The 22,030-nt window shown below is 38.1% G+C and overlaps 1 long non-coding RNA gene across 1 annotated transcript in view; it reads right to left on the reverse strand.

Annotated features, from left to right (window-relative positions):
- Nucleotides 1-10,308, reverse strand: part of LOC129438682 (uncharacterized) — a 42,701-nt gene extending 32,393 nt beyond the window's left edge. The window contains exons 1-3 of the long non-coding RNA XR_012367941.1: nt 9,949-10,308; nt 9,757-9,865; nt 5,879-6,019 (exon numbers count right to left, since the gene is read on the reverse strand). This is a non-coding gene — a long non-coding RNA (uncharacterized lncRNA). The remainder of the gene's footprint in view (nt 1-5,878; nt 6,020-9,756; nt 9,866-9,948) is intronic.
- Nucleotides 10,309-22,030: the final 11,722 nt, after the last annotated feature.

Below are 22,030 nucleotides of genomic sequence, written 5' to 3' on the forward strand. Positions count from 1 at the left end.
CCATTGTCTCACAAAATTCTGTGAGAAACACTGCATAATAAAACATTTTCAGTCATTTTGATGGATCTGTGTAAATGTGAATCTTTTTGACAACAATCTTTTTGTGTACACAACGGTTTCAACCGAAAACTAGAAGGTTTGTTATTGTATTCTTTATAGGTATAGTCACTTCATTTTGCTCTTAAAAGAATGCACCAGATTGCAGCATTTACCTTTAAAATGTGCACAAATTCTTATGGTGGGGGGGGTTATGCCCCCCGGACCCCCTAAAGTAAAAGTACGTTGAGCACCATTGCCTCTAAATTCTGTGTGAAATACTGCATCATAAAACTTTTAGTCATTTTGACGGATCTGTGTAAATGTGAATCTTTTTGACAACAATTTTATTGTGTACACAACGTTTTCAACCGAAAACTAGAAAGTTTGCTATTGTATTCTTTATAGATTGAGTCACTTCATTTTGCTCTTAAAAATAAACCAGATTGCAGCATTTACCTTTAAAATATGCAACAACAACAAATTATGGTGGGGGTTATGCCCCCCCCCCCCCCCCGTGCCCCCTAAAGTAAAAGTACATTGAGCCCCCATTGTCTCACAAAATTCTGTGGAAAACACTGCATAATAAAACGTTTTCAGTCGTTTTCCCGGATCTGTGTAAATGTGAATCTTTTTGACAACAATCTTTTTTGTGTACGCAACAATGTTTTCAACCGAAAACTAGAAAGTTTGCTATTGTATTCTTTATAGATTGAGTCACTTTATTTTGCTCTTAAAATGCACCAGACTGCAGCATTTACCTTTAAAATATGCTAAATTGTCTTATGGGGGGGTTATGCCCCCTGACCCCCCCTTGTCTCACAAAATTCTGTAAGAAAGTTGCATAATAAGTCGTTTTCGCGGATCTGTGTAAATGTGAATCTATTTGACAACAATCTTTGTGTGTACACAACAATGTTTTCAACCGAAAACTAGAAAGTGTGCTATTGTATTCTTTTTAGGTTGAGTCACTTCATTTTGCTTTTAAAAATGCACCAGATTGCAGCATTTACCTTTAAAATATACTAGATTTTCTTATGGTGGGGGGTTATGCCCCCCAGACCCCCTAAAGTAAAAGTACATTGAGCCCCCACCATCTCACTAAATTCTTTGGGAAACACTTCATAATAAAACGTTTGTAGTGGTTTTCGCAGATCTGTGTAAATGTGAATCTTTTTGACAACAATCTTTTTGTGTACACAACAATGTTTCAATCGAAAACTAGAAAGTTTGCTATTGTATTCTTTATAGGTTGAGTCACTTTATTTTGCTCTTAAAAATGCACAAGATTGCAGCATTTAACGTTAAATTATGCTAAATTTTCTTATGGTGGGGGTTATGCCCCCCAGACCCCCTAAGTAAAACTACGTTGAGCACCATTGTCTCTAAATTCTGTGGGAAACAATGCATAATAAAATGTTTTCAGTCATTTTGACAGATCTGTGTAAATGTGAATCTTTTTGTGTACACACAACGTTTTCAACCGAAAACTAGAAGGTTTGCTATTGTATTCTTTATAGGTACAGTCACTTCATTTTTTCTTAAAATGCACCAGACTGCATCATTTATCATTAAGTTATTCAGAGTTTTCTTATGGGGGGTTACCCCCCGGACCCCCCTAAAGTAAAAGTACATTGAGCCCCCATTGTCTTACTAAATTCTGTGGGAAACACAGCATAATAAAACTTTGCCAGTCGTTTTTTTGCGGATCTGTATAAATGTGAATCTTTTTGACAACAATCTTTTTGTGTATGTGTAAAAAAATGACTATGTTGTCATGTAAATGTAGCCTTAATGTAAATAATGGTAGATGAATTACTTCACCTGACCTCAAGACTATGACATGACTATTGTTCCTGATTGACTCCCAAAAGCCTGTGCACCCCTGAAATTACACAAACAATCAGATTTCAGCTGGGCAGACTGAGAAAGCGCTCGTGGTTGTTGTATGCTTAATGCATTATATGGTCAGTAAACAGCAGGCGGTCCACAAACTATGAGATTATTGGAGTGTCAAGCTAGATAAGACCAGCTTTAGGGTTTACTGTTATGCATTTACTCTCTATTTGGTACTGGCAGCAGAAACATCTCGATCTTCCAGAAAGAAAGTGGGAATGGGAGCGTGTGTGTGACACTACTCAACCGCTACATCTGGGCTCAATTTGTACCGGATTAAATGGTCAGATGTGTTGTGTTTATTCTGTCGATCAACTTCGAATGGACATTTCGTCCCAACACATGCACAGATTACATTTCATCTATGTCATAAGCAGACACTTTCTTACCTAAGTCACCCAAGATATCAAACCTAAACCGCGTTAATGAACAACACAAGCAGCCGAAAGCACATGGCGCGCACCGCGACCTCAGGAGCCAAGACGAATTTCACAGAAACTACAGTGGACAACTTTTAATCATCGCACAGATCTAAATGCTAACAAAAAGAGATGGTGCGGATTGAGTTACAAACAAAATTTAATTTTAAGGGGTTAGCAAACCTGAGTATGAGCAACAGCAATTGTATAAAGAGTAATTCAATTCTGTCATCATTTACTTGTTTGTAACAAAGCAGTTCAGGGGCACCATTCACTTCCATAGTAAAAAATAATATTACCACCGAGATAAAGATGGACAACAACAGCAATACTGAAGCAGTGTATTGTGACAGAAACACAGGCGGACTTTCTGTCTCAGGTGGGGTGTGGGAAGGGAAAGATGGATCAGTTTCCACATTAAACTCAGACAATACAGAAGCCCTCGAGAGCAGACCATTGTCCACACATCCTGCTCTCAATGTGTGTGTGTGTGTGTGTGTGTGTGTGTGTGTCTGATGGTGTAGATTAGACAGATTAGAGAAGTATTTGATTTCTCTTTCATTGTTGACCTGAGCTCTCAGTTAACCAGGATAAATGCAATGAATTGTCATCACTTCCGAGACGGCGTCACGATTCACATAATATGCATCCTAAATAGTGTTGGTGCTTCTCAAATCATACGAGGATGAAAATATTTATGTCAAAGGTGACTGGAGTTTTTTTTACTCATTTGTAAGTAAAACAATGGACAAAAACATACATACTACATACATTTATTTATTATTTATTTATTTATAATCAATTTAAGATAAATCAACTTCTAACTTTAATTTCTAGTGTGTGCTTGGTAGTTTCACACGTCAGTCATTCAGTCTGTTTCCAAAGTAAATGGCGGTTCTGCACTGCGGACAAGACTTTAAGTCCGGTTATATGAGACGAGGGCAGCCAGTGCCAAAAAGGAAATGATTATTTTTGCCACAGGATGTGGAGCGAGAGAGGAAAAGGTGGGGACAGAGTCAGAGGTCAAGGGTCATGATTATGTTTAATAGAAGGGGATCATTTAATAGGTGTGTGTGCACAAGTGTAAAGAATCATCTCTATAATTATTACAAATACTAACTTACTTTACACACACCGTATAGGATACAAAAATAATAAAGAGGTTAAATAACCAACCATTATTTTCAAGAGACAGGTTGTAAGTTAAATAGACGAATTTATGAAGAAATTAAACAAAAATATAACTTTCTAAATAAGGGATGTTTAGGGATTACATGATATGGGAATATGTATTTTTGTTTTTATTGTGATTTTAATTCTTGTATTTTAACTTTTTTTTCTTATATATTGTTTTCTCATTTCTATGTAAAGCACTTTGAATGACTTCTGTGTATAAATTGTGCTATACAAATAACTTGGCTTGCCTTAAAGAGAATAGATGGTGCCATTATTTAACGTAGTTGTGTTTGCATAGTTGTGATTGACACATGAAAATGTCTCGGGTTACGTATGTAACTGTTGTTTTCTGAGAAGGGAACGAGACGCTGCGTCTCCCTTGCCATACTTCCTGCATCCCTGTAACGCCGTCTTTGGCAATATTTCAGAAAGCAGTATACTTCCTGGCTTCCGCGTCACCCTGTCTTTGTCGTTAAGCCACACCATTGGTTGAATTGATATACACATTCAGATGCACTTAACCCTGGAGGCGTCCCCAAAGTGTCACCTCAGTGATGCAGCGCGAGTTCCCTCGAAAGGGAACTGTAACAATGAATCAAGGTAACACAATGTAACCTTGCTGTCCCTTGAAATGTGTCCCCACATTTAGTCCTTGAATTTGAGGGTATTGAACCTGGAAAGTTCTTGAAAGGTCCTTGAATTTAAAGTTGACAAAGGTGTGGGAACCCTGTATATATAATTTGAAAGTTGAATAAATAAGATTTCCATCGATGTTAGGATAGGACAATATTTGGGCCCAAAAGAAGTCTTTAGCAACTGCATCCACTCACAAAAATAAAGTTTTGATATATTTACCGCAGAAAATTTACAAAATATCTTCATGGCACATAATTTTTACTTAATATCCTAATGAGCAATAATTTTGACCCACACAATGTATTGTTGGCTATTGCTACAAATATACCCATGTGACTGGTTTTGTGGTTTAGGGTCACATATTAGTACCTTAAATGTACATAATGGTACCAAAGAGTATTAGTAAGCCTCTATGATTTCTGCGATGCGGAAAATGTGGATAGAATCATGAAATTCAAGCATAAAAATTGAATTTGCTGTACAATGCGGAATGTCACGGAATTCTGCAAATTTAGCATTCAGTTATTTTAAAACCCATTATAACTCATTTTCAAATGCTGTTTTATGTTTCATTTATCCGCAAATTACAGAAACGCAAGGAAACATAGTTGGACGTAACATGGATCTACAATGAAAACCGTTGCTACATTTTATTAAATTGTATTCATTAAATGTTTTCAGTTGATAAGATATGCTTTTTGATTACTGAAATTTAATTTATCCATTAAAAGCAGAATCCAGAAAAATTAAAACGGAAAACATGGAATTAAACGGAATTTTGGAAAAAGTAAAACGGATTTCACAGGGCCCTATATAAGTGCGTAGAAGGTACATATTGGTCCAAATGTAAACATATTTGTGCCTCAATGGGTCATATTTGGCAGTACTGCTCCAGTGACCGCTTGGGACCATTTTGACAGTAAAGAAAAATGTTATATTGCTTTATACGTCAGAAGCCTGCCGCAGATGTCTTAAAATACTATCGTGGTAGATGGCTCCTGTCACTTATTTACTTCCCAACATCTTTTCTGGCCAATGACATTCCAGCAATTTCTGAAAACGCGCACGCGCGAGCATTCAGTGCTTCTCTAAAGCAGCAGATCTCAGTTGTGTTTTTCTCATGGTGCATTATGGGACGGATTCCACAACGCTCCCACTGGACTGTGTTTGTGTAAATACTGAGACTCTGAAAGATGACTGACAAACGAAACATCACGTCAAATATCTCGGACCGGTTTATGTGCGTCTCATACTCACTATGTACAGGTTTAGATATATTTGTGAATGCCTAACATAGTGAAATATAATGCTCTGTACTGATTGTTAGACAGGTTAGATATGGTGGTTAGGAATTTGTTAAAGCTGGTTTTATGTGGCTGTTTACATACAAATTTGACAAGTTTGAAGGAACAGACTCATCCCAAATCTATAAAACCGGTTTTAGAACCAGTTCACACCTGTATGTAGTGCTGGGATCAGACACCTGAGACAGATGTTAATATCAGATCTGAACGATGTCTTTGTGTGCTGTAGTTTATGTTTACAGTAACAATCTGAAATAACCTGTGGTGATATACACAAAGCATAACCTGTGTGTCCATGAATCAATCGTTTGACACAAACACACACAAACAGATGTCTGTACGTTTTATCAGTTATACAAACAAATACAAGTGACTCATAGACAGATGAGAAAGAATGTGTGTGTTTCTTACCTGTCAAAGAGATTTAAAACAGAGGAGTACAATGTGAGACGAATCTGTTAGGAATGACTATCAACACAGACGCAGAGGGTCAAAGGTTATGTACAAGTGATGTTTTTCAGACAGTCATGACATGGTGTGATCTGGTACAGACTAAAAAGAAAAAGAGAGAGAGTGTGTTAGATGAATAAAGAGAGATTTCATTGCTTTGGACTTTATGAAAATCCTGTTAAATGATTCTCCTCAAACACCGACAGACAGACAGACAGCTGCGATTCATCTGTCTTGAATTAACTTCACTGTAGGCTGATTAAGAAATGGCTTCATTACAACATATTATAACAAAACTAACTTCTGACCGACAACTGGAAAACTACATTTTTACTTAAAAAACAGCATTTAAAGAAAAGACAGCATGCTAATCTAATATGCATAAAAATACAAAGCACAAACAAATGCTGGGTGAAACTGCAAATATTTATTAGACATGATTGTTTAATCAATACGTTAACGTTGAATGTGAAATTAAGGTTTTTATTGACTTAACAGCACCTTTTTATCATGTTTGCCACAGTGGATTCTGGGATTGCCTTCTCCACAAAGTATACACGCAATGCTGTAGTCAAATATCTTGTAAACAAAGTAAGAAAAGTCTTTGTGTCTATAATGCAAAAATTGAAAAACACTAAAAGCTTGCATGATGTTAGCATGATTTAACATGAAGTTAGCATGATTTAACATGATGTTAACATGATTTAGCATGAAGCTAACATAATTTAACATGAAGCAAACATTATGCTAGCATGATTTAGTATAATGCTAACATGACGTTAACATGAAGCTAACATGATTTAATACAAAAAATTCACTTCAAAAACAGCATTCAAAGAAAAAAGAGCATGCTAATCTCATATGTATAAAAATACAAAGCACAAACAAATGTTGGGTGAAACTGCAAATATTTATCAGACATGATTGTTTAATCAATACGTTAACGTTGAATGTGAAATTAAAGTTTTTATTGACTTAACAGCACCTTATTTTTGCTGTAGTCAAATATCTTGTAAACAAAGTAAGAAAAGCCTTTGTGTCTATAATGCAAAAGTTGAAAAACACTAAAAGCTTGCATGATGTTAGCATGATTTAACATGAAGTTAGCATGATGCTAACATGATTTACCAAATCTAGCATGATTTAGCATGATTTAACATGATGTTAGCATAAAGCTAGCATGATTTAACACCGAGGGGCAACCTTCCGATCTCTCTGATGAAGCCAATACGCAAGTGATTTAAACTGCAATTCATCGACCGACTACTAGAGACTGGCTCCAAAAGGGAGTCAATTCCCATAGACCTCCATGTTAAAATGCCCAACTTTACTGTAGAAAATAATATGTTTACAGACTGGTACAAAAAGTGTTTTTGGTCTGTATAGCTAAGTTTGCCCTTCATGACATCTATTAAAATTATATTAAGCCTTAAAGTTCTGCATAATTAAGGGCGTGGCCACTTAAGTGATGGTGAACTGCTGTCACTAGAGTCGAGCTAGGCGGGCATGGTTTCAGCAACCAGTCACCTCAGCTTCACCCACATCCTGCTTTTTTACCTATTTTCGGATATCTGCGAGTGATGCGCGGTGACACGCGGCCAAGGTGGCGACGGTAGGCATCGCCTACTTTAAGCTTCAAAAACGATCTTTAGAAACCTATGGGTGACGTCACGAACACTACGTCCATCTTTTTTTACAGTCTTTGTTTAACACAAAGCTAACACTATGCTAGCATGATTTAACACAAAGCTAGCATGATTTAGCACAAAGCTAGCTAATTGCCATGATTTAACATGAAGAAAACTACATTTTTACTTCAAAAACAGCATTCAAAGAAAAGACAGCATCCTAATCTAATACACAACACTAACAAATTGAAACAGCAGATATTCATTAGACAGGATTGTTTAATCAATACGTCAACGTTGAATGTAGATGCAATAAAGGTTTTTATTGACTTAACAGCACCTTATTTTTATCGTGCTTGCCACAGTGCATTCTGGGATTGTTTTCTCCCCAAAGCATACACGCAATGCTAAGATCGAGTTATCTTGTAAACGGAGTTGGAAAAGCCTTTGTGTCTATAATGCAAAAGTTGAAAAACACTAAAAGCTCTTTAACACTAAATTTGGAGTTAGAAATAATATAAAAGTACCCTTACTGAAAAGAGCAGTAAAAAAAAGAACAGCTAAAAAGCGTCCAAAACCAACTTGCTTAACCAGCTAAAACCAGCCTAAGCTGGTTGGTTAGTTTTCACTGGTTAAGCAAGCTGTTTTTGGCCACTTTTTTACCTGGTCAGGCTGGGAGACCAGCTGACCCACCAGCTTTGCCAGACTGGAAGGATCAGCTTAAACCAGCTACTTCAATCTTAAACCAGCTAACCAGCCTGACCAGCTAAAAAGGCCCAAAAACCCTTCTAAAACTAGCCTATTACACCAGCTTAACCAGCTAAAACCAGTAGGGATCTTACAAACAAGACATAAACCAAACTGACTGTATATGAAAATGTAAATAAAACTTACAAATGGAACAAAGTAATGGAACAATATAGGCTATGCAAAGATTCCAGAGTGAGAGAGAAAGTTTGAATGCTTTGGGATTTCTTCCCAAAAGTGATTAGCCAGAGGAAATGGGTCAGACAGAGTAGATCAGTACCAGGAGAAAACCTTAAGCCCTGTTTGTGTGCTGAGATTTCATTGCTTAAATCAAAGTCTTCCTTCATATACACGAATGACTAAACACCGAGTTAGAATGAGACAAGAGTGAGAGAAGACAGAGAAGAGACAGAAGAATATGATTGATTTTCTATCGGCTTGTCCTCCAGATAAAATAAGTGAATAAACATGTTTGTTTAAAGCCAGTGGTCTGTGAACGGTCAGCGTGATTAGACTGAGACTGAATTAAATGAGAGTAAATTAATGACATGAGTTAAGTTACCACTGCCAAAATCTGACATTAAATGAGTCCAGCTTGGATAAACTCCTAAAAAAAATCGTATAATAAAAACCAGAGTGACCGATCACTGCATACTAGAGAGTACGTAGTAAACACTGCCTACTAAAATATAAATATAACAAGTAAACAGTATAAAATAAGGCACAGTAAAGCTGTGACAGTACGTAACAACTTTATCAGCTCATTATATAGCATTTGTGGGAGCAGTATGAATACATTTCAGACATACTAGGTGTTTCTCAATGTCAAGGTAGGATCCTCGGAAGCCAGAATTTCGAGGATGCTACGTCAATGTCGAGGATCCTCGGAATTTCAGCCAAAGACTGAGTCCTTCGTTGGAGAATTATCCCATAGAGGAAAGGATGCATATGTGAAGCCTTCGCGCTCTCAAATCATCCACAATTCTATGCGCGCAGCGCCGAAAGCACACATTTTTACTGACCTAATGACGCAATGACATGCCCTTGCTAGCCTGTTCCATTTACGTGTTCTCCAAATGCTAAAAAGAAGCCTCGCCAAGCCTCTGAAGGAAGTCACTTGGAAAGATCAGTCCTGCCAAGAAAGTATCCTTGACATTGAGAAACACCTACTGCATCCGCCAATATTTCATTGTCATGTGACCTGTATGTCCTTTGACCTACGATGTAAACAGAACAACTGTAGCTTTAATTAACTTGTGTTGTTTAACAAGAACAATTAAATGACGAAAAATACATTTGTATTTTTATTTTATTCACTTTTTTAAAATTGTGGCTTCACGGCATAGTAAAAGTGTTCATCAAATGCACACTTAAAAAGTCTAGCTGGAAGTATTAGATCATCCTGGTACTTTTCACTTAACGTTGCTGTTTTTCCAATACTATAAATTGGGACATACTACTCACCTTGCATACTGATTTTCACCTACTAACGTTACATAGTAAGTTAACTTAGGGAAGTAGATATCGAATGAAGCTTAGTGGGTTACAGCAACAATCCTTCTGTATTTCCTCTCTGGAAATACAATTGTACAAATTAAAACATTTATCCAATGGGTAATTTCACAAAAGTACAATTATTTTGAACAAAATACTCACTTGGTGTGCAATGTTTGTTTGTATTTGATAGTATATTTGCGATGTTTTCCACTCTAAGTTACAGTCTGTCTGTAACTATTCTTCCATTATTTTTCACTGCAAGGTGACGCTTTGTTTTAAGAAAAAGTGCGCGATCGTTTTCAAATGACGTTAATTTTTACAGAAGCCCTGCCAAGCGTCGCGCTCTCGTGCTGGATGGATTTTTGGATAGACGGTCGCGCGCTCATAGCTGTGACTGGAATCGCTTGCTGTGACCGTCCGTACTGGATTAAATAAAGTACGTACTACTTCTTGACAGTTAAAAAAGCGTTATGTTATATGTGGGTATGCAAAGATACAGGACAAACTACACCAGCCGTGTTTTCATCAGAATTTTTCTACGTCGTGTAGCTTGACACAGACCGGATGTACACATGACGTCAAAGTACCGCGAGCCCGATTTGAAATCGCAGCAAAAATAACTAATTTTCATTCGCTCTCGCGGTATCGTGATGTCATACGCAGCGCAGCCCACATAATGAAGTCGAACAACCCTATCGTCACGTGAGTGACCCGTATGTTCGTTCACATACGTCGTACTAACAGCAGCCAGCGCAAATATAAATTAATCAAGTTGTTGTTCAACAAATACAATTTTCCTACAAGGAATACATATTTTGGTGCCTTTTTTAATGTATTAAAAAGCAGCTCAGCTCCCGTGACCTCTTCTTCTCACCTCACTTTGGTATTTCTCTGAGGTATCGGATAAGGAGATTTTCTGACTGAAAACAGGCAATCAAGGTAAACTGTGGTATTGACATATAGTTATTAACGTTAGATAACTTAGCTATTCGTTTGTACAATATAATATAGATGATAGGAATTGATTTGACCTAACTGATTTAGTTAGGCTAGACAAGGCTTACAAGTTTTTACAAATTGCTGAGAAAAATGTACAACAAATGTTGCCCCTTAATAAAAATACACTTATGACACTGTCAAATATAACAAATATATATATATATATATATATATATATATATATATATATATATATATATATATATATATATATATATATATATATATATATATATATAAAGATTTTTGTATATATGTTAGAAATAAATAATTACAACTAATGTAATCACACATATGCTATTATAGAGGAAAACCGGTGTGTTTCAGTGTGTGGTTGTGTAGGTCTGTGTGTACATTTGTGTAGGGATAAGGGTGTGTACGGGTGTGTGTGATCCAGTGGTGGCCTGCACGGCTGTTCCAAATGACTGTGTTTACATTTTACTTCAACATTTGCAGATATAAAAAAGGTCAAAGGTGAAACCTGTGTGAGCAGAACACAAATGCTGCGTCCGAAACCGCCTACTACATACTATATAGTACGCGAAAAGCAGTAGGCGAGGCGAGTAGTATGTCCGAATACATAGTATTCGAAAAACAGTATGCGAAAAGTACCCGGATGACCTACTACTTCCGGTTAGATTTTGCAGTGTGCATACGATGGACGCTACACTATCCCATGATGCCCCGGACGAGGAGTTATCCAACGAAGAAGAAGAGGCACGCGGCTGTTTTCGCGCTGAAATGACACGACGTGATGACGACGTATGTCACGTGATGTAGCAACATGGCGGATGTAGTACGTCCGAATCTCATTCATACTACCAGGATTCATACTATACAGTACCTACTGTTTTAACGCCAAGTAAGTAGGTACTTCATCTAATTCAGTACCTACTATACAGTATGCGGTTTCGGACGCAGCCAAAGACTCTGACAAGTATGTGTACTTGTGTGTGTGTGTGTGTGTGTGTGTGTGTGTGTGTGTGTGTGTGTGTGTGTGTGTGTGTGTGTGTGTGTACGTGCATTTGTGTTTTTACAGTTCTCAGGTGACCTGACCAAACCAGCACAACAGTTGCACAGTTCAGTTTGGATCGGTTTGCTCTTATGGCTGTACGAGACAGACAGAAGTTTCCTGAGGAATTATGGGTAATCTGTTCTCAGCAAATTCCTCCACTCAGTTTCTCTCTCTCCTAAAACATGAATGATATGCGCACACACACACGCACACCCCTAAAACCTATTAAGCTGCTTAACTTTTAAGTTACGTAACATCGAAACACATTTGGCAGGTGCTTTTATCACATATCACATTTGGAAGTGCATGGAAGATACATTTTGTACATTTGACTATTTCCTTAATCCATTTGTTTTTATCGAATCAAACCCATGACCATAGAGTTGGCAGAAGACGTATAAACGTAATCCCAGAATATATGGCATGATTTGGGAATGTTTCTGTGCTTCAACGGAGAAAAGAAATCAGACCTTCTGTACAAAGAACAAATTGTTCACATTTGTGATCTAGAAAAGTAGCGTAAAGAGTCTTAAATATTTCTTGTCGTTTAACAGAATAACTCATTCAGATCTATTTCTAACACATGCACAGTTTTTCAGCAGCCAGCTGTTCTGCGTGACTTTTCCGCTGTGAGTACAGCGATCTGTTAGCCTTTAGCTGCTAACACAACAGCTGCGGCGTGAAACCGTAGACAGCGATTAGCGGTTCTTAGGTCAGAGATGCTGCAGGGAACGCAACAATTTGTCTTCCTTTCCTCTCGCCTGTTTGTATCATCCATCACTCGGCCTCTCTCCTCCGCGTGCTGGAATGTTTCTACACTCCCTCCGTTCGGAGGAATTCCCCAGGAGCCAATCGGCTCACAGCGGGAAAGACATGCTCTTCTGTGACCTTTGCGGGAGAAGCGAATGGGCCGTCAGGGGTTGAAGGTCTTTGACCTGTGAACTCTCTCATATCCAGAGTTTCAGGCCTATTACTGGCTCAAGTCATTATAATTAGTTAGCTGTATGTGTGTGTGTGCGTAGGGTGAAGTTGAATGAACAGCTCAGTTTCACACACACTCGACTTCGAGACGTAAAACCGTGACCTTGATAGATGACCAAAGTATCGCACAATTCTTGAAAGATTTTACAGAATGTTTCACGGTCCTTGTTGTGTGCATGTGTGTGTGTCGGTCTATTTCATGTGTTTGCATGAAAGTTGTAGATAAAAGTGTAAAAAAGTAGGAGTACAGTTGATATCATTGTCCAAGTACTGTATAAAAACATTGTGTCCTCACTAATGTAGCTTTAAAAATGTGGGTGTTTGTCTGACAGTGCATTCAATTCAGCTTATATTTCTAATCAGTCCTTCCAGAAAAATGCTGAGGTTTTTTGTGATTGTTGCGGCCTTGCGGGCAAAAATCCTTGATCTTGCGGCACATTTTCTTATAAAATGCGATGGAATATGCAGGATATTGCAAAAACTGTGGGAACTTGCATACACTGTTAGCATCTTTTGCAGCTTTTCAGTGATGTTCACGTCACATAATCACATCACTTCATAACTTTCCCATGACGCTTGTGTGAAGTAAATGCAACATTTTTCAACTTTCTGCTAAGATATATGTGATTTTTGCTACGAAAATGCGGGGTTTATGAAATCATGCAAGCCCCGCTGCGCATATTTTGCGCACAGAAATCTGCAATTTATGCTGCGAAAGTGCGGCATATTTGAAAAATAAATATGCAGACTTTGGCTGATTATGCGTTAAATCATGCAATTGCATAATCGTGCTTTTCTGGAGAGACTGTCTAATGGTGCGTTGACACCAGACGCGAAAGAAGCGTTAAGCTTGAGTTATTTACATGTTAAGTCAATGAAAAGACACGATAGTCATCATGCGTCCTAAATTAAGCGTTACAGACATTTGTTACCGACATTGTGTGGATTTGCGCGAATCACGCAAGATGAAAAATCTGAACTTTGGCGAATATTCGCGACGCTTTAACCAATCAGGAACTTGCTCTAGTAGTGACGTGATTATGACGTAGTGAGCTGAGGCAGAAATACGAAACAAGAAAGAAGGACAAAATCATTGTCAATGTATGTCTACAACACATCTTCGTACTTTTATAGAAATAAGAATAAAAAAAGGATCTTGCTTAAAAGAAAGTGAGTGAGGAGGTCGTACAATCTGGTAAGTTGTAAAAAATATCTATCTATGTACATATTGAGAGTACAATCTAGCTAAAGCTGGCAAATTGAGTCGATTCGCATCTGAATTGAATGCGCGAATTTCACGCGAGGTAACTCAAAGTGTTCAAGTGTTCAAGGGCTGGGCAAAAAAATCTATTTTTCGTTTAATCGTTTTTAGTTTTGTTTACGTGGTCAATTCAAAATCGATTCTCAAAGGCCACAAATCGTTTTTTTTTCATATTTATTTCCGCAAACATTGAACGTAAGAATAACGTTAATCTAATTACTGGTCTTCTCCACTAGACTGTTATACATTTTTTATCTTGCATCAAAATTTTATTGTATTTAACATATTTGTATGCATTTGAAAATTAGAGGTTCTGTTTTAATGTACCCAAGTGTACCTAAAATAAAAGAGTTTCAAGGGGGTCGGACACAGGACGCACAGCACCGCGCCGTTCTAAAAAAAATCAAACACATTGCTTTCTATGAGTATACGCACAGCGGCGCCGACAGGTGGCGCCTGTCCGCGCCGCCCAGCTACGACTCAGGAAGTTGCTTAAATCCCTGCCGCGCCACAGAGCACTACTCACATAGTTTAACATTAAAAACATTATATTTGTCCCAAATCATTAACGATTAACATTGGCTGCTAACGTATATTTTGCATTTTGAAGTAGACGCTATCTGACGAAGCTCGCGCTATTTAATGTGCACTTCCGGTTTACGATACCCCCACGTGACGTGACGCTGAGCTGCATGGCCGGTGTGCAACCCCCTAATATACAGGTTTGTGGCTCTTAATTTATTTTTATTAAAGGCGGAGTCCACGATGTTTGAAAGCCAATGTTGATATTTGAAATCACCTAAACAAACACGCCACTACCCCAATAGAATCTGGACCTTCTGTTGATAGACCCGGCCCACACATACGCAACCCGGCAAGGATGTCGGTTAGTAGACACGCTCCTTACTGCTGATTGGCTATAAGTGTGTATTGGTAGTCGGGCCGTCTCCTTTTCCAAAGAGTTTTTCAAACATCGTGGACTCCGCCTTTAATTAGCCTTGTAAACTTATGTTCACTGTTCTTTTTTATAAATATAGTATTTGTATTAAATTCATATTCATTGAGTTGAATCGAGAATCGAGTATAAAAATCGTCCTGAGAATCGAAATAAAAAATTTGAATCGACCTGATATAGCTTGTGAATCGAAATCGAATCGATCTGGAACATCTGAATTGATACCGAGCCCTAACAACTACGCAGGATTTATTCACTTTATTTACATGTGTGTGAACGTGTTAGACAATTTTCACAATTTTGCATTGTTGCAAAGCAGCTGTACAGTAAATAAGTAGTAATCCATGCAAATATTAAACAAGAAGATATATGTGACTATTGGAAAATACACATACATTAGGAGTATCAACTGCAAAAAAACATTTATCACGGTTATATTCAGCTATTTTGTGTGTATTTGGTGTATTGCCTGTACAAATGTGTGCATGTTCAGGGCTAATATTTTTTAAATGTGTGTTTGTGTGCATGTACATGTGGGTGTGTGTGTGTGTATTCATGCGGTGTATGCATGTATGTGTGTGTTCAGGGCCTCTATACTGAGACCTTTAATGCTGTACCTCTGACCGCTGACACACAATCACTGAAGCTCCATTGACTCCTCTGAGAGGGGGAGACCCAAGAGGAGAAACAATACAGACGTTTGCCCTCGGGCCCCTTTACTTCCCCTGTTGGACTCCCAGAGGCGGGTGGGCGGGTCACACCGTCATTAAACTGCACTAATGAGCCTGTGATTGACGAGCCGATCAGCCTATGACCTTATAATGAGCGCCGGGCCTGAGAACACAGTGACGGAGAAAAAGTAGCAGAAACAAAGACACAGAGTTTTATGGGAAATATCTGTTAGTGATTAAAATCTGTTCCACACACACTATAAAACAAGCTGTAATGCAGTGCGCACACACACACAGTAATTCCTTATTAGCTCAACAAGTGGACCGCGGTAGGAACTGATTCCCACAGAGCAATAAAATCCACCTGGACCTGTCACTGTGTGTGTATATGTGTGTGTATGTATGAGTGTGTGTGTGCGTGTGTTTGTGGGTGTTAACAGCTGTGTAAGAATCCGTCCCTACATGCTTTAATACAGAAGTCGGCAAACGTTACAAATCAGGACCAGATGATAGCTCTCTGTCCGTGGCTGCATCCCAGATCTCATACTGTCTGTATTATGATCGTGTGCCGTTCAGAGCTGAATTCAAACTGAATTGTCTTTTTAAGTCCAGAAATTTACCAACGTAGGAAACAGGATACAGAATTGTCATTTAAATTTTTGGGGGGCTTTAAACCTGGGGCACGGTCCAATGCCACATAAAATGAAAATTACCTTATTAAAATTAATCGTGGTTTTATTGTAGTAAAAGTCTAGTCACCAAGGTTTTTGGCAAATTGATTACCATTTGTAAAATCATGAGCCGTTTTCACACATAGATTACGGAAAATAGATGGAAAGTGGGATTGTTAGATTGTTGGTTCATTCACACTGAATTTCTGGAATCTGTGTGTGCAAACTAAAGTTGCTAATTTCCTCTCGAGAAACCACGCACATGCATTTTTGTTTACAACAAGATTATAAGGAGCATGTGATGCGATGTTCTTTTATGCTGGTGAATGATCTCAGCTTCAGCATGTATAGTGACAAGCTCCCTTCAGTACAGTTTGCAGACATTTCTTATCGTGAATGTTAATATGCATGTAAATCCCTCGTTTTAAAAAGCTGAACCATAACTTCTTGTTGCGATGACATGCACGTCCTCACTACGGCACGCCCCTTACGGCATTGTTTCATACAAAGGGCTTTCCGGGTATCTTACGGCAATGTTACTAGGTCCTCTTTCCAGGAGCGATCCCAGAAAATGTATGGGACGTGTTTATGTTCACACTGAAGCTTGTATGCCAATTTTATGGGTATTTTCTGGGACCAAAGTGTTGTGTGAATGAGTTTTTGATTTGCGTAGGGATGGGACGGTATGACAATTTCATATCATCATGATTATAGTGACCAAAGTTATTACGATTATCAATATTATCATGGTTTTGTTAAAATGAGTTGGAAATGTTCAAAAAGAACTTATACACTTAAAACATTTTTGTTTTATTTTTGAAAGTCACAATTTAATATTTCATGTCCCTGAAATTATTTCTGTGGTAAAAAATAAATAAATCTGTCTAATAAGGGAATGAATACAATACATTATCCCTTAAATGCCTTCTTGTGCAAAAAATTATGTTGCATATGCACGCCTGCGTCAAACTGATTCTGGCTGGACAGGATTTACAGCAAGTTTTCAAAATCACAGTAATCAAACACAGTTGTAATGATAATTCAATTTTAAACGATAATACTTGCGGTCAGGACATTTTATCATGGTTAATCGTGAAACCGGTAATCGTCCCATCCCTAGATTTGCGTTTAAATCCCTGTGTCAAAGAGCTGAACCAAAACTTCTTGTTGCGACATCATTGTTTCTACATCTTGTTCACACAGAATGTTTTCCGTAAATGTTGCTAGGTCTCCTTTACAGAAGCGATCCCAGAACATTTACGGGATGTTTTTGTGTTCACGGATATTTTCTGGGACCAAAGTGCTGTGTGAATTGGGCAATGGTTAAACAATGGTTACTTTAGCAACACCATGGTTTAACTATAATGTAACTATAGTATGCATTTTTGTTCATATTTTTAGTTAAATCATGGTTAAAGGGTTAGTTCGCTCCAAAATGAAAATGAGGCCATATTTTGTCGGAGCCGATGGTGTAGTGGGCAGCGCTCTGACATATGGTGCAAATGCACTTCCGGTTACCCGAGTTCGAATCCCGGCTCAAGGTCCTTTGCTGATCCCATACCCCTCTCTCCACCCTCTACTTTCCTGTCGTCTCTTAAACTACTGTCTATCAATAAAGACAAAAATGCCCCCCCAAATATATATATATATATATATATATTTTAAAAAAATGAGTCCATATTTTACTCAGCCCTAAGCAATAGGTGTATATGACTTCATTCGTTCTGCTAGACTCTTTCAGTTTTATAATTGCATTTATAGTTGCATTATCACGTATGTGATATTCAATTTAGTATGCACTCCAGGTGGCAATGTGAAGCACTGACACACAACAACACCAAGTCCACGTATGGGAATAATGAAGGTCCGACGTATGGGAATAATCCAACATGTTTGTTTTTATTTTCCTAAACTGACACATGTCTGTGACTTAAATGCGTTCGCGATGAGAGCCACCATGAGCAGACTTTTGCGTTTTTACCCTTTAGACGGGAACTAGCAGACAGTAGAGCATATTTAAGATTTCCACTCTGGAGGGTGGTTTCACTTTTTTGCGTTTTTAAGCCCCAAATACACTGTCGCTGTGTAAACGAAAGGCACATCTGATAAAATATTTTTACGTTTTCACCCTCGAGCGTTCTCGTGTAAACAGGGCCTAAGTGCGTCTGGCATGATTTCTTGTTAATTTTAATGGATTCTGCCTAAAAAACTGTATTTCTGAATAGCCTGAGGGTGGGATTAAACATATTTGACATAATATTGTTTGATGAATGAGCGTATAATATGCACCGAGAGGATTTGGCGATATTGTTTATATCTTTGTTTAGCAGCTTTTGTATTGGCACTCTTTTAATGTTTCCTTACAAAAACCCAATCGCTTCACCTCAGGAAACATTTAATAAAACTGTATGGACTACCCATTGCCGTAATAAAACCAAAAAGAGTCACACTCTGTGTTCATTTTGTGTTATGCTACTTAACACATTATGTGTCGTTTTGTGTTAAAAATAACACAAAATGTGTTGTTCCAATAATAACACACGGATGTGTGTATTCTGGGAGAACGCAGTTAATGTTTTGTCCCAAAACTAACACTGATTGTGTTGTTTTTAACACATCCGTTTTAAGAGCGCAGGATATTATTTTTACATACTGTACCTCTGACTGTGTTTGACTGACGAAAGATGAAAGTCACGTACACTTAGGTGGCTTAAGGGTGAGTAAAATATGTGCTAATTTTAATTTTTAGGTGAACTATCCCATTAATTTTTAGAAGGGTTCTGTTAAAGCGTCGTTCTAATTTCTGTCCCACAAGCATTGCCAAACAAAACGACAAAAAAAAAGGTTTGCTTTTGAGCATATATACGCAACGTTTCTGTCATGTCGGTGTGCTGTGTTTGTGATTCAGCATGATTATGAAATTGCCGTTTTGATGACACAACAGATTTGTGTAATGTAACAGACATATAAAAAGAGAAAGTGGAGGTTTTGCTTATCGCAAAAAGTTCATGACGGAAAGGGGTTGTGACAGAATAAAACACACTTTCTGTTATTTCAATATAACACATAATACATTTATAACAGAAGAAACATATTTGGGCAGAAACAAAGATTATATTCATTTTTTGATAAGTATACTGATGCACAATTGCACATAAACTCGAGCATTTACTGATCTGTCTAAATGAATTTTAATTGTTTTTCAAACAAGCTCAAACTCTTCAACTACATCTAAGTAAAGTGGCATTAACTCACTACTGGGGGCAAAAACTAAAGTCACAAACCTTCACATAACTAGCAGGGGGGCAGTTTTCCCTGTAATTTAAGCCTATACTGTGTGTGTGTGTGTGTCTTTGTAATGTAACCCTAGAAGTTCTGCATTGTGTATGTGTATGGGAGGAGGGGTTAGTTTGTGATGCCTTCAGGGTTGGACACACAAAAACGACACACACACACACACACACACACACACACACACATAATATATTTACAGCTTCTATTAGTAATTTTGTGTAATCATCATAATCGTAATTGCCTCTGAGCAACAAACCGCGAGTGTTTGTGTATCGGGGATAAATCTGACAGTGAATTAATGGTCCGGTGTGACCTCATTAATGTGTAAAGCACTTCCTGTACATGGACACATGCACACATTTACAAATGTTAAAACTACACAGAGATGCATTGCTTTGTGTGTACGTGTGTGTGTGTTGGGGGTCCTGGGTGGTAATGTAGTGTATCAGGGAGGAAACTGATGTTATTTCTGGACGAGCGAGCAAAGTTTTTGGCAGTGCGCGTGTGTGTAATTAGTTTATTATGCTGTTCTCCAGCGTTTTGCTGTATGATGGCTCATCGTCAAAACAAACACGACCGCAGCCGCCGCCACACGCAACTTTTACACGCTATTGTATTTAAAAGGTAAATACTCTCAAGAGTTTATCATTTCACGGCGTAACACTTAAATTGACCAAACTATACAAACAGTGGGACTTTTCATACATTGCTTGTGATTTTAGGTGCATGCGATTTAAATATGTTTGTATCTTCTAGAGAAAAAAATTATTAATTCAATGATTAAATTAAAAATTAAATTTTATATTCTATTGTAATCAGAACATCAGTATAGAGAAACAGACAGAGATGATTTTAAAGTGCACATTCAAATGAATTAAATACAGTTTATTCTGATATGTTGTCTTACTGTGCGTTCACACCAGACGTGGAAGAGGCAGCCAAACGTGCTATTCGCGCATAGTTGGACCCTTGAACATTTTCAGTTTTTTCGCTTCATTCACGCATGAAATTCTAGTCAATCGAGACATTCACGCGTAATTTCGTCATGGGAGGTGCTTATATAGCTCAAACTTACCAGATTGTTGACCTCCTCACTCACTTCACTTTCTTCCAAACAAGACCCTTTTAATTCCTGTAAAAGTACCAAAATGTCTCGTGTAGTGATGATGATCGTCCTCCATTGTTGTTTTGTTTTTCTGCCTCCGCTCGCTTCCTGTAATTCCGTCAATTCTAGAGCAAGCTTCTGATTGGTTAATGCGGTGCGAAAATCCACCAAAGTTCAGATTTTTCCGCGCCGCAGAATGCCTATTCGCGTCTTTGCATTGACTTAACATGTAAATCACTCACGCTTGCCGCCTCTTCGGCGTCTGGTGTGAACGCACCATTAGACATTGATATGTTGGTCCTATAGTCGGTTTCATCACACGCACATGCATTGGCGCTGTTATGCGTCTATGCCTCGTTCCACAAAAGCATTTGTTTATGTTGTTACTGCTGAAACCGTCTGTAGTGGCTACAGTAGCTTCTCTATGCGTTTTGAAAGGGAGGGGTGAGCTGTGGGCTGAGCCGTTGGTTGCAATTCTTAATCCCACTGCTAGGTGCTGCTAAAATCTACACACTGCATCTTTAAAGGGATAGTTCACCAAAAAATGAAAATAATGATTCACCCTCATGTCGTTCCAAACTCGTAAGACCTCCGTTCATCTTCAGAACACAATTTAAGATGTTTTAGATTTAGTCCGAGAGCTTGTTGATCCTTCATTGAAAATCTACTTACGGTATACTGTCCATGTCCAGAAATGTAATAAAAACATAATCAAAGTAGTACATGTGACATCAGTGGGTCAGTTAGAATCGAAAATACATTTTGGTCCAAAAATAACAAAAATGATAACTTTATTCAGCATTGGCTTCTCTTCCGTGTCTGTTGTAAAGCGCATACACGAGACTAAAGTCACATGACTGCAGTGACGCGGATGACGTGTTATCCTCAGACATGTTTGCGAAGTTTCAAACTTTTCTCCCTCAGACTGTAAACAAAGCCCGGGGAAAAAAAACAGCTGGGGCGCACCAGATAACACGTCAGCCACGTCTTACGTCATCCGCGTCACTGCAGTCATGTGACTTTAGACTCGCGCATGGAATACTTTGATGATGTTTTTATTACCTTTCTGGACATGGACAGTATATAGTTACTAGATTTTCAATGGAGGGTCAGAAAGCTCTTGGGCTAAATATAAAACATCTTAAACTGTGTTCCAAAGATGAACAGAGGTCTTAGAAGTTTGAAATGACATAAGGGGGAGTCATTAATGACATTATTTTCATTATTGGGTGAACTATGCCTTTAATGGGGATAGTTCACCCAAAAATTGTCATTTACTCACCCTCATG

Source organism: Misgurnus anguillicaudatus, chromosome 24, assembly GCF_027580225.2.
Source record: "Misgurnus anguillicaudatus chromosome 24, ASM2758022v2, whole genome shotgun sequence".
Classification (NCBI taxonomy): Eukaryota; Metazoa; Chordata; class Actinopteri; order Cypriniformes; family Cobitidae; genus Misgurnus; species Misgurnus anguillicaudatus.